Raw genomic sequence first — 12616 nt, forward strand, 5'->3', positions numbered from 1 at the left:
ACCAATAAGCATACATGGGTAGGTCTGTGCTTCAGGGCATATGGGTAGAAGAGGACTGTCTTGGCTGGCCAAAGTGAGAGATGAAGCACTTAATCCTGTGGAAACTGGATCACCTAAGGAAAAGGGATGCTCTTGGAAGGTGAGAGTGAGGTGGGTGTGGTAGAGTCAGGGAGTACACACTCAGAGGCAAAGGAGGTACCAGGGGAGATGGGATGATGAACTTGGGAAGGGGAAATGAGGAAGGGGGGAAACTTCTGGAATGTAGATAAATAAAATAATTAAAATTTAAAAATATGAAAGGCAAAAGAAGATGAGGTTTTAAAATATGATGAACAAAAATTCATTCTCACAGATATTTTGATAAATACGGTAAGTCTTGAAACTTACGAAAATGTAGTGTTATCTAGTAAATAGTTATGGCTTGTATTGAATCTGTATATTCTAATGATATTTGTACTGGAAATTTGTACTGTTTTATGTATCACCCGGAACAAAAATTATTGAATGGTATTTTGAAGTTAAAAAAATTCTCCTGATTAATGTAGATTAAAGATGAACGTGTCTTCGGGAATCCTTCAGGACTGAAGGCCCAGATCAGGGCTGCTGAAACATCCAGTCTTATGGCCAGGGTAGCTATCAGCTTCTCAGCCTCTCTACTTATTGCTGAAGTACCAAGCAGTATCGTATAAGCCAATCTCTTAAATAGTGATGTTCCAATACAGAAGAAAGCGCTACAGTCCAAGGAATCTGGGTCATTTTTAAAATCTGGCAAAGGCCAGAGACCACATTTTCTCCTAGAAGATACACACAATAAACAGAGCTCAGCTGACACCTTGACTTTAAGCCAATGAAACTTGTGTTGGATTTCTGATCCTCACAACTGTAAGGTAATATAATTGACCTATTTTGAACCACTAACTTTGTAATGCATTGTTACAGCAGCCATAAAAATGATTCATCAGCTATTCTCATTGCTAGCACCTCAAACCTAAGGTTCAATGCAAATGTCTTCTCTAGTATATTGCTTACCATGATAACCATTACTGACATGATTGTCCACTCTAACTCAGGTTCCATATAAATTTTCCCATTATACTTCCCCTTATACCTCTGACCATTGTATATTTTCAACAGAGTTAATTCATAGAAAAGCAAAACCAAAAGCAAAAAAAAAAAAACCCAAACAAAACAAAACAAAACAAAAACAACCCTTAAGTCCTTAAATTTACCTAAACAAAAAGTAGAAAACAATGAAAACTTAAAAAAATAACATAAAATAAATGTGGTGGTCATTTTGTATGCCTTGGGTCAGGAATGTTGGAAAAAGAACCAGGTTTGGATTAAGTAAAGACCGTTTGTGTTGGATGAAAAGAAATTTTTGACGGTAGTTGGAGAAATTGCACAAGGAAACATGCTGCCATGAAGGGCCATAGAGGCCTAGATTGTGGCAACACTCATAACAGAGATTAGATAATGCAAGTCAGGAGAGTAAGTGAAGCCCAGCCTGCAGCATTTACTGGATGACCTGCTTGTTCTTTCTCCAGCTTGAAAATGTATGTAGCACAAAGCAATGAATCACAGGACAACATCTGCATGTAATTGCATTTCTGTTCCAATAATAAATGTTTCAACTGCTAAGCTATTTACGAAAGCTGTTATCATAAAGAGCCAAGTGGGGGAAATTTGAAACACAAATGCTTATCTTAAGAAACCTTTCCTTGGCAATCCTGTATCCAAGTATCCAGTGCCAAATTTACTGTAGTGTTTGAATTGTCTTGAGGAATTTATCTTTTAAATTCTCTTTTAAATTGATTTTCAGGTGTTTGATTCCCTGCAAAAGCTCGTCTTGTCAGCCATGGTTTTCATTATCTTTTTGAACCAAATGAAGACAAAGTACTAGAATTGTTCATATTTTTTGCATGAACCTGTTATCTGAAATTTAAACCTACTGCCACTCTTTTTATTTTTTACAGATTTTTTTCTTTTTCATCTTTATTAACTTGGGTATTTCTTATTTACATTTCGATTATTATTCCCCATCCCGGTTTCTAGGCCAACATCCCCCTAACCCCTCCCCCTCCCCTTCTTTATGGGTGTTCCCCTCCCCATCCTCCCCCATTACCGCCCTCCCCACAACAATCACGTTCACTGGGGGTTCAGTCTTGGCAGGACCAAGGGCTTCCCCTTCCACTGGTGCTCTTACTAGGCTATTCATTGCTACCTATGAGGTCAGAGTCCAGGGTCAGTCCATGTACAGTCTTTGGGTAGTGGCTTAGTCCCTGGAAGTTCTGGTTGCTTGCATTGTTGTTCATAAGGGGTCTCGAGCCCCTTCAAGCTCTTCCAGTTCTTTCTCTGATTCCTTCAATAGGGGACCTATTCTCAGTTCAGTGGTTTGATGATAGCATTCGCCTATATATTTGCTGTATTCTGGCTGTGTCTCTCAGGAGAGATCGACATCCGGTTCCTGTCGGCCTGCACTTCTTTGCTTCATCCATCTTGTCTAACTGGATGGCTGTATATGTATGGGCCACATGTGGGACAGGCTCTGAATGGGTGTTCCTTCTGCCTCTGTTCTAAACTTCGCCTCCCTTCGCTCCCAAGGGTATTCTTGTTCCCCTTTTAAAGAAGGAGTGAAGCATTCGCATTTTGGTCATCCTTCTTGAGTTTCATGTGTTCTGTGCATCTAGGGTAATTCAAGCATTTGGGCTAACATCCACTTATCAATGAGTGCATACAATGTATGTTTTTCTGTGATTGGGTTACCTCACTCAGGATGATATTTTCCAGTTCCATCCATTTGCCTATGAATTTCATAAAGTCCTACTGCCACTCTTAGAGAGAAGGTGATCTGTACCTTCTGTTTTTTGAAGCTTTGGATTTTCACATGTATCTTTATATTTATGTATCTATATATTTATCTATTTATCTATGATCTATCTGTATTTTATTTATTTATCCATTTAGAAATTGCGTGTGTATGAGTGTGAGCATGTGTGTTTGTGTGTGTGTGTGTGTTTGTGGTGTGTGTGTGTGTGTGTGTGTGTGTGTGTGTGTGTGTGTTTGCTTCCAATGTCAAGGTGAATGTGTGGAAGTCAAAGGACAATTTATGGTAGCATGCTTTTCTTTCCTTCTACCCTGTGGTTTCTGGGATGAAAGTCAGACCCTAAGACTTGGTGGCAAGCTCTTTTATCCTCTGACCCCTACAAGTTCTTTTTAGTGAAAAATTATCAAGACAAAGGATTAACATGACATTTCCTCTTTCCTTCTGAATGACTGTATAATGATGAACAAGCAATGTAGAAAACAATAGGAACTAAGAGTCAGGTCACACTGCAGTGGCAGATAAGCAATTTGGAGTTTTAAACCATTCTCTTTGTTTTGCATTTTTTAAGTTATAGAATAGTCAACCTTGTGAGCAAAGCATAAAAATTCTTCAAACTACACACATACAAAAAATGAAATTACAACTCTTAAAATGATTTCTTCTTTCCATTTGCCTAAGCAGATGTTTCTAGATGAAGTTGAGGTTGAAAGCTTTGAAAAAAAAAAAAGAAAAGACAGCAAAAGAATAAGAAGGCAAATGATGACAGCAGGAAAAATCTTCAAACAACAAAAGAAAGGAGTAATTTTCTAATGGTAATTATAAACTGCATCCCCATTTCCCAAGGTCTGTATATCCTAGCTCCTAATACTTTGTTCTCACATAGTTAGCGTTTTTTAAAACATCAGAGTTGAAGAGGAATGGATACAGAAAATGTGGTACATCTACACAATGGAATATTACTCAGCTATCAAAAACAATGACTTTATGAAATTCGTAGGCAAATGGTTGGAACTGGAAAATATCATCCTGAGTGAGGTAACCCAATCACAGAAAAACACACACGGTATGCACTCATTGATAAGTGGCTATTAGCCCAAATGCTTGAATTACCCTAGATGCCTAGAACAAATGAAACTCAAGACGGTTATGATCAAAATGTGAATGCTTCACTCCTTCTTTAAAAGGGAAACAAGAATACCCTTGGCAGGGAATAGAGAGGCAAAGATTAAAACAGACACAGAAGGAACATCCATTCAGAGCCTGCCCCACATGTGGCCCATACATATACAGCCACCCAGTTAGACAAGATGGATGAAGCAAAGAAGTGCAGGCCGACAGGAGCCGGATGTAGATCTCTCCTGAGAGACATAGCCAGAATACAGCAAATACAGAGGCGAATGCAGCAAACCACTGAACTGAGAATGGGACTCCCGTTGAAGGAATCAGAGAAAGAACTCGAAGAGCTTGAAGGAGCTCGAGACCCCTAATGAACAACTATGCCAAGCAACCAGAGCTTCCAGGGACTAAGCCACTACCTAAAGACTATACATGGACTGACCCTGGACTCTGACCTCATAGGTAGCAATGAATATCCTAGTAAGAGCACCAGTGGAAGGGGAAGCCCTGGATCCTGCTAAGACTGAACCCCCAGTGAACGTGATTGTTGGGGGGAGGGCGGCAATGAGGGGAGGATGGGGAGGGGAACACCCATAAAGAAGGGGAGGGGGAGGGATTAGGGGCATATTTGCCCGGAAACTGGGAAAGGGAATAACATTCGAAATGTAAATAAGAAATACTCAAGTTAATAAAACAAATCAGAGTTGAATATTAAAACCAAATGAAAACCTAGAATGATCAGAGATATATTCGTGAAGGGGATAGGTTTTTGAGATAGGGAAGAATTCCTTTGCAGCTCAGCTTGTTTTTGAGTTCACTATCTTGTTTTAGTCTCATTACTTCTATGATTACAGAAATGAAATACCAAGCTCAAGCCCTCAGAGTTACCATACATTTTTATAACTTACTTATTGTGCATCTGTGTATATGTTTGGGCACGTGTATCATTGTATTTGTGTCTTAGTCAGACAATAACCTGTAAGAGTTGCTTCCCTCCTTCCATTATGAGGATCCTGGGAACAAACTCAGGTTGCTAGGCTTGAGAGACAAGTACTTTTACTAGCTGAGCACTCTAGAGTTACATTTAATGAACTCTTTATATTTCTAATATGTAAAGATTGGTTGAACTATCAAATAATTAGCCTCTAGACAGCGGACAATTTGTTTATCTCACCCAGGTACCCTGATTCATATAGTATGTGTGAGAGTAGAATCAGATAAAAAGGTACCTACCTCTTAATCAAAGAATATTACATAAATTTTTGTGTGCCAGACATAGTCATATATTTGTGAAGATCAAAGTAACTAAAATAAAGGTTGAATGAATTTTTTGAAGCAACATAAGGCGTCTCAGCCCCTCCTTTTTTTGAAGGATAGACAATGTGAATTTCATAGTATTGAAAATCATGGATATGCCATGAATGACAAGTAATTTGCATAGCATACATCCCTTTATCATGTAATAAAAAAGGCTCTTATCCTCCCCAGAATACTGTTTCAAGCCTATGGTCTCAATCTAATCATGGAAAAACAACAAAATTATTATAAAAATACCTGCCCAATTCTCCTCAGAACTAGCACGGTGTTACAAAGTCAAAGACAGAAAGGCATATTGTCATGTTTCTGCAGGGAATGTGGGAAATGAGAGAGCTAAATACACAGTATGTTGCTTTGCATGGGATCCTAGAACAGAAAGAGGATAATTGTTGGGAAACTGTAGAAATCCAAATAAAGTTCAACATTTAGTTAAAAGTAATAAAGTAACAGACTTGGATTTCTTAAATTTTGAAGAATGTACCATATAATGCAAGATGCTGGCATTAGTAACAGCTAGGTGAAGAAATGTGGAATTTTCTGTACATTCTTGCTAACATTTTCATTCATTTAACATTATTCAAACATTAAAAATGATTAAATACATAAGAACAACCAAACTAAATGCAGTAATCAGCAGTTGTGACTTACAATGAATCAATTCAGAAATTTGGCTACATGATTGTACAAAGCAGTATACACTCAGTAGAAAGCATTCTTACAATTTAGAGTTTTTAGTATAGCTTCTAGACTAAGGAAATATGGTATAATCCCTGACATTCCTGCCCTCCTCGGTGTGTATATGTAGGTGTGGAGGTGGAGTGGGGGGAAGTATGTGTGGTTGTGTTGCAAATACGTAGTATATGAGCTTATTACTGTGGGTGTAGGCATGTATGCATACAATTGTGCATGCATGTCTGTATATGAATGTGTAGGTCAGAATTAGTATTTTCCTCCCCCTTTGTTTTTTGAGACAAGATCTCTCACTGAATCTGAAATACATTAATTTCACTAGCCAAGTTAGAAGGTGATTTTTAGATATCTGTCAGTCTTCACTCATTATTCTATCTCTCCAGGTAATGTAATCCACTATTGATTCTGAGTAAATTCAGTGAACGGCAGTCCTTAGTGAACCATGTAATCAAGAGGGTGAACAATGCATGTTCTACTGCCTGCTGGAGAGCTAATCTCTTTGATAATGGGTGTGTGATAGTTAAAACTTATGATGATTTCATCAGCAAATAACCCCATCATAAGTCAAAGAGCATCTGTATCACATTAATTTTACATTGTGGTCAGAGAAAGAAAAACAACGTGGAGAATGATCCATCAGATGGCAGGAAGGACAAAGATACACAAGCAGAAACAGGCAAAGTGAAATAGAAAAGGAAATAGACTAATGGGTTCCTTGATTGTGTCAGAGCTTAGTGGCTTAGTTATGGAACTTCCTGATATTGTCGTATACTAAAGGTCAGAAACAGATGACTCTTTAAACGCTGAGTAACATAGACACAATGCATACACGAAAGTACAGAAAGTCTCCCTTTTCATTTCTGATTTTAGTAATTTGGATACATTCTGTATGCCCTCTGTTTAGTCTTTCTAAGGTATTATCTATCTGGTTGATTTTTTTCACGGAACCAGTTCCTGGTTTTGTTGATTCTTTGTATAGTTCTTTTTGTTTTTACTTGGTTCATTTCAGCCTGTATTTGATTATTTCCTGCCTTCTACTCCTCTTGGGTGAATTTGCTTCATTTTGTTCTAGAGCTTTTAGGTGTGCTGTCAAGCTGTTAATATATGCTCTCTCCAGTTTCTTTCTGGAGGCACTGCCTTCATTGTGTCCCATAAGTTTGGGTATGTTGTACCTTCATTTTCATGAAATTCTAAAAAGCCTTTGATTTCTTTCTTTATTTCTTCCTTGACCAAGTTGTCATTGAGTAGAACATTGAGTAGATCCATTCTTATTGCCCTGTACAAAGCTCAAGTCCAAGGACCTCCACATAAAACCACATACATTCAAACAAATAAAAGAAAAAGGGGAAGAGCCTTGAACACATGGACACTAGGAAAAATTTCCTGAACGTAACACCATTAGCTTATGCTATAAGATCAAGAATTGACAAATGGGACTTCATAAAATTGCAAGGTTTCCATAAGGTAAGGGACACTGTCATTAGGATAAAATGGCAACCAACAGATTGGGAAAAGATCTTTTCCAATCCTGCATCCAATAGAGGGGTAATATCCAATATATACATAGAACTCAAGAAGTTAGACTCCAGAGAGTCAAATAACCCCATTAAAATGGGGTACAGTGTTGCTGTAAAATTATAAAAACTGCTTTCTTTTACCCCCACTAGGTCTGACACCACAATGTCCCAAGATATCTGATGGATATCTTCATCTCAGTCAGCAAAGGGTCTCACTAGTTTTGCTCCATCTTATATCACACTGCAGAAGGCTTCTCTCTGAGCCTGGCAACAATCTCTCTACCTATCTAGTTTCCAAGGCAGATTCCACCAGGACAGAACTTCCATGGCAGCCCAGTGTCTCCTCCACCACAAACTCTGTTAAAATTAAATCCATATGAAAGAATACACAAAACAATAACCTCTGATCCAATTGATAAGATATAATTGCTAACCTAAACATACAAAGCCCTGTACCCATTCATCCTTTAGGAGTATTCATAAAAACCTGTAAATGTGCAGAGAAGAATCTTAACATCAGCCTTCATGTTCTCTCCATGGCTTCTCATCCTAGCTCCAGTCTCCTCCTCTCTCTAAAACTTCTCCTGTCCGTCCTTCCTTCTTCTCCAATGACAGGCTTCATTCTATCTTGTATCTACCTGCAACTGTGTGATGACATCATCCTACAGTACTAAGTTAACAAAGAATTCTCAGCTGAGGAATATTGAATGGCTGAGAAACACCTAAATAAATGTTCAACATCTTTTGTCATCAGGGGAATGCAAATCAAAACAACCCTGAGATTTCACCTCACACCAGTCAGAATGGCTAAGATCAAAAATCCAGGTGAGAACAGATATTTGTGAGGATATGGAGAAAGAGGAATACTCCTCCATTGTTTGTGGGATTGCAAACTGGTACAACCATTCCGGAAATCAATCTGGAGATTCCTCAGAAAATTGGATTATAGTATTGGTATACTATACCAAAATTTGTATACCTGAGGACCCAGCTATACCTCTCCTGGGCATATACCCAAATGATGTTCCAACATATAAAAAGGACACATGCTCCACTATGCTCATAACAGCCTTATTTATAATTGCCAGAAGCTGGAAAGAATCCAGATACCCTTCAACAGAGGAATGGATACAAAAAATGATATATATCTACACAATCCAGTACTACTCAGCTATCAGAAAAAATAACTTCATGAAATTCATAGGCAATGGATGGAACTAGAAAATGACATCCTGAGTGAGGTGACCTAATTACAAATAAAACAAAAAAACAAAACAAAACAAAAACAAAAGCACATGACATGTACTCACTGATAAGTGGCTACTAGCCCAAAAGCTCAAATTACCCAAAATACAATCCACAGACCACATGAAGCCCAAGAAGAAGGATGACCAAAATGCAGATGCTTCAGTGCTTCTTAAAAGGGGAATAAAAATATTCATAAGAGGAGACAAAGTTTGAAGCAGAGACTGAAGTAATGGCCATTTAGAGCCTGCCCCACCTGGGGATCCAGCCAATATATATACAGCCACCAAACCTAGACAATTTTGCTGAAACCAAGAAGTGCATGCTGACAGGAGCCTGATATAGCTGTCACCTGAGAGGCTCAGCCAGAGCATAACAAATACAGAGGCGAATGCTAGCATCATTGAACTGAGAGCTGGGTCCCCATTGGAGGAGTCACAGAAAGGTTTGAAGGAGCTGACAGGACTTGCAACCCCATAAGAACAACAATACCAACCAACCAGAGCTCCCAGGGATTAAACCCCTACCCAAAGAGTACACATGGACAGACCCATGGCTCCAGCTGCATATATGTAGCAGAGGATGGCCTTGTTGGGCTCCAGTGGGAGGAGAAGCCCTTGATCCTGCCGAGGCTGCCCACCACCACATTATAGGGGAGTGTCAGGGCAGGAAGGGGGTAGTTGGGAAGGGGGAACACCCTCATAGAAGAAGGGGGAGGGGGAGGGGATAGGAGACTTATGGCCAGTTAACCTGGAAATGAATAACATTTGAAATGTAAATAAAAAAAATCCAATAAAAAATGGAAAAATTACAGAAAGTTTTTGGCTTGACTTATTCACTTTCAAATTTTAGTTATTTTTTTCTACATGATTCTAATGGTTTTTGCATGTTTTGTTATTACACAACTTTTATTTAGAACGTTTTAAAGACTTGAAGAGATTAGTTACCTAACTTTTGATAATGAAAGCTGTCATGTGCCATAGAGTTGTTCTTTGAGAAACCTCCATTCTTTATTGTCCAATACCAGCATGATAAATTTAAAATTGACCTTGATTTCTTTCTAACAGGTAATTCTGTTTAGAAATCTGTCTAGTTTTCCTCTGTTTAATATACCCTGGAATTGATATAATGGAAGCAAATAAAAGACAATTGTTTTTTGTTTCTGTCCAAGAAATTAAAGTCTCATACTTATATAAATATACACATCTTATACAATATGTGTGTTTGTATGTGTGTTTACATTTTACACATATTATATAATCTTTGTGGAGGTTCTCTGAGTCCAACATGTGAATTTTTGAACTAACCCATTCCAGAATAAAATGCTTTACAGAAGAGACTTGAAACATTATTTAGCATAAATGAGGATAGTCTTTACAAGGATTTTATTGTTAGTAGCCAATCAAAGGGATTGAATTGGGTCAGTTATTAGGGGCCAATCAAAGATATTCAATTGGGATATCACATAAGTATGTTTAAACATGTATTTCATGGTTAAGTCACTATTCATTTCCAGAACTCTAAATTTTCATGGATATTGATCAAAAAACTTATTCACACACAATGCAATATAAATTTTTATCTAGAAATATAGATGTTGATAATAGTTGATAAGTTGGAGTTAGAAGACTGAGTTAAATCTGTGAAGATGAAGACCTGACAGATAGATGCTAATTTTCCCTATGCTAACAGAGTTTGTATAAGCTTGGATTTAGCCTTTAAGGCAGCCAGTTTCATAAACTCTTTAGCAAGAGCCAAAGTACTAAATTGCTCCTCTCCACTGATATAGCATACCAAATCTGCGGCTAATTAATCCTTTTGAATTTGTTATCACTATTCGAAACTATGTATTCTGTCCAGAAAATTAACTTTACTTAGGAATTTATGTCTTGATGGTTTTTGTACAAAAAACAAACAATAACTAGAAAGGCAATAAATCTGTACAACAAAGAAACAAACAAACAACTTCATTTTCATGATAAAGAACTGGTTTTTTTTTGTTTTTTTTTTTTTGTTTTTTTTTTTTTTTGTAATCTGAAAACAAAGTTGGGAATCTACACTTAAACTACTCACCATGGACCATCCTATTTCTTCTTTGCTGATCATGGTGTTTAGAACTTATAGAATATATCCAACATTATTTCTAAAGCTCCAAGTTTCTCAACATTAATATTGATATTCTAGATCCCATAGTTCTTTGCCAAATGTGTTTTGTGTTTTGACAGAAACATGCTCTGTGTATTGAAAGATGCTGAGCAGAATCCCTGTGTCGGGGACCGGACATCTGAACTAAGAAAAGCTAGAGCCCTGCCCTGAGCAGATTCCTGAGAAGGGCTTGACCTTTTCAAAGAACTTGTCCCCGGAAGACTGTTGCCTCAGTGTATAAGGAGAATATCTTGTAGTTTAATGATTTACCTTATGTCCTTGGGCACTTCACAGTACTCTCCCGCCCTAAGCTTCAGTTCCTGCTTCAATTCCTGCTTCAGAGCTTTAAATGCTGTACATTCCTCTCAATAAACGAGACCTTGGCAACAGAACCTTGCTTTGTCTCCTTCTTTTCTCCCCCACTTGACCCTCAGAGACCCTGAATAACTGGACCTGCTGGACGGGTCACCTGTGTCCCACTCATTATAGGCAAATAGTACCTCCACTCAGACAAACTTTTAATAATAGGAAAATATATCTCCAGACAGTTTCAAATGTTCCAGGGGCTGCAGAATTCCATCAGTTAATAACCACTAGTTTTTGGTTGACATAATATCTTTGAGTGTAAAGGCTCTAAGGCTGATAACCTGAGTTTTATCCTATATTGTAGAAAGAGAGAATTGAAACCTGAAAGCTCTCCTCTGAGTCCCACATGCATTCTGTGCTGTATGTGTGCCCTCTTGTCCTATAAAAAAATACATGTGGAAAAAAAAAACAAGCAAACACTGGTATCTATCTATGAATCTATATCAGTTGATATATCTGCACATAAACAATATATGAATAAATGGATTGTGTCATAAAACATTCATGTTTCCATTGAGAATGATCAAGTTGACACATGAAAAAAATGAATGAGTCTTATTATACATTAACTCATATGTTATTAATACACAGTAAATACAACAAAATGTTTTGACACCCATCATTTATCTCCATTACTTATATATTTTATTTTCCAGCCTAGAAGAGAGAAACATACCTTTCTGTACACTGTTTTCAGATATTCCTTGGGATATAAAAGTGAATTGTTTTGCTGACTCAAGTTTGTAAGTACATAACAGATCATATACAACATGAAGACCAAAGATTGTTGGATATATAAGAACATGAATTCTTTTAGAGGAAAAGTAGATGATTTTTAATAGCAAAAGGATTTCATTAAATATCAAGGCACAGAACCTTAGTTGGTTCAGATTATAGCAGTGTGAAAAATGACATTTGGTTTCTGAAAGCCAAGAGAGGTAGGCTCTATTTCCAGTTTAAGATGCTGAGAAGAGTTAGACTTGTAGGGTATTCTGTCTCATTAAAGGGTATCCAGAATGGAACAGGAACAGGAAAGGTTTCAGCTGGCTGACCTCAAGTTTTTCTTGGCTACTCATTGATGAGGAGGAAATTGGAGATATTCCTGTGTCACCAAGAGTGCTATGGATGGAGTGACTGGAATTTGAGAGCTGGAAGCTTGCTAAGAATTATGTGTGGTGTAATTCTAGGAAAGAGGTACTATGCCAAATGCTGCTATGAGGGGGTCACTTCAGGCTGGGAGAAATGAAAGGATGAGGCTAAAGGTCAAGAGTATTGCCAGCCCTAACTCCATAGATGCTCTGCCAATAAATTAGCCTTCCACCACTATCTTCTCACAGTAAGACTACTCTTTTATGATAACTTAACTAGTCATTAAAGGGAAATTCTCAAGTAGGTT

This window comes from Rattus norvegicus, chromosome X (genome assembly GCF_021556685.1).
Source record: "Rattus norvegicus strain SHRSP/BbbUtx chromosome X, alternate assembly SHRSP_T2T, whole genome shotgun sequence".
NCBI lineage: Eukaryota > Metazoa > Chordata > Mammalia > Rodentia > Muridae > Rattus > Rattus norvegicus.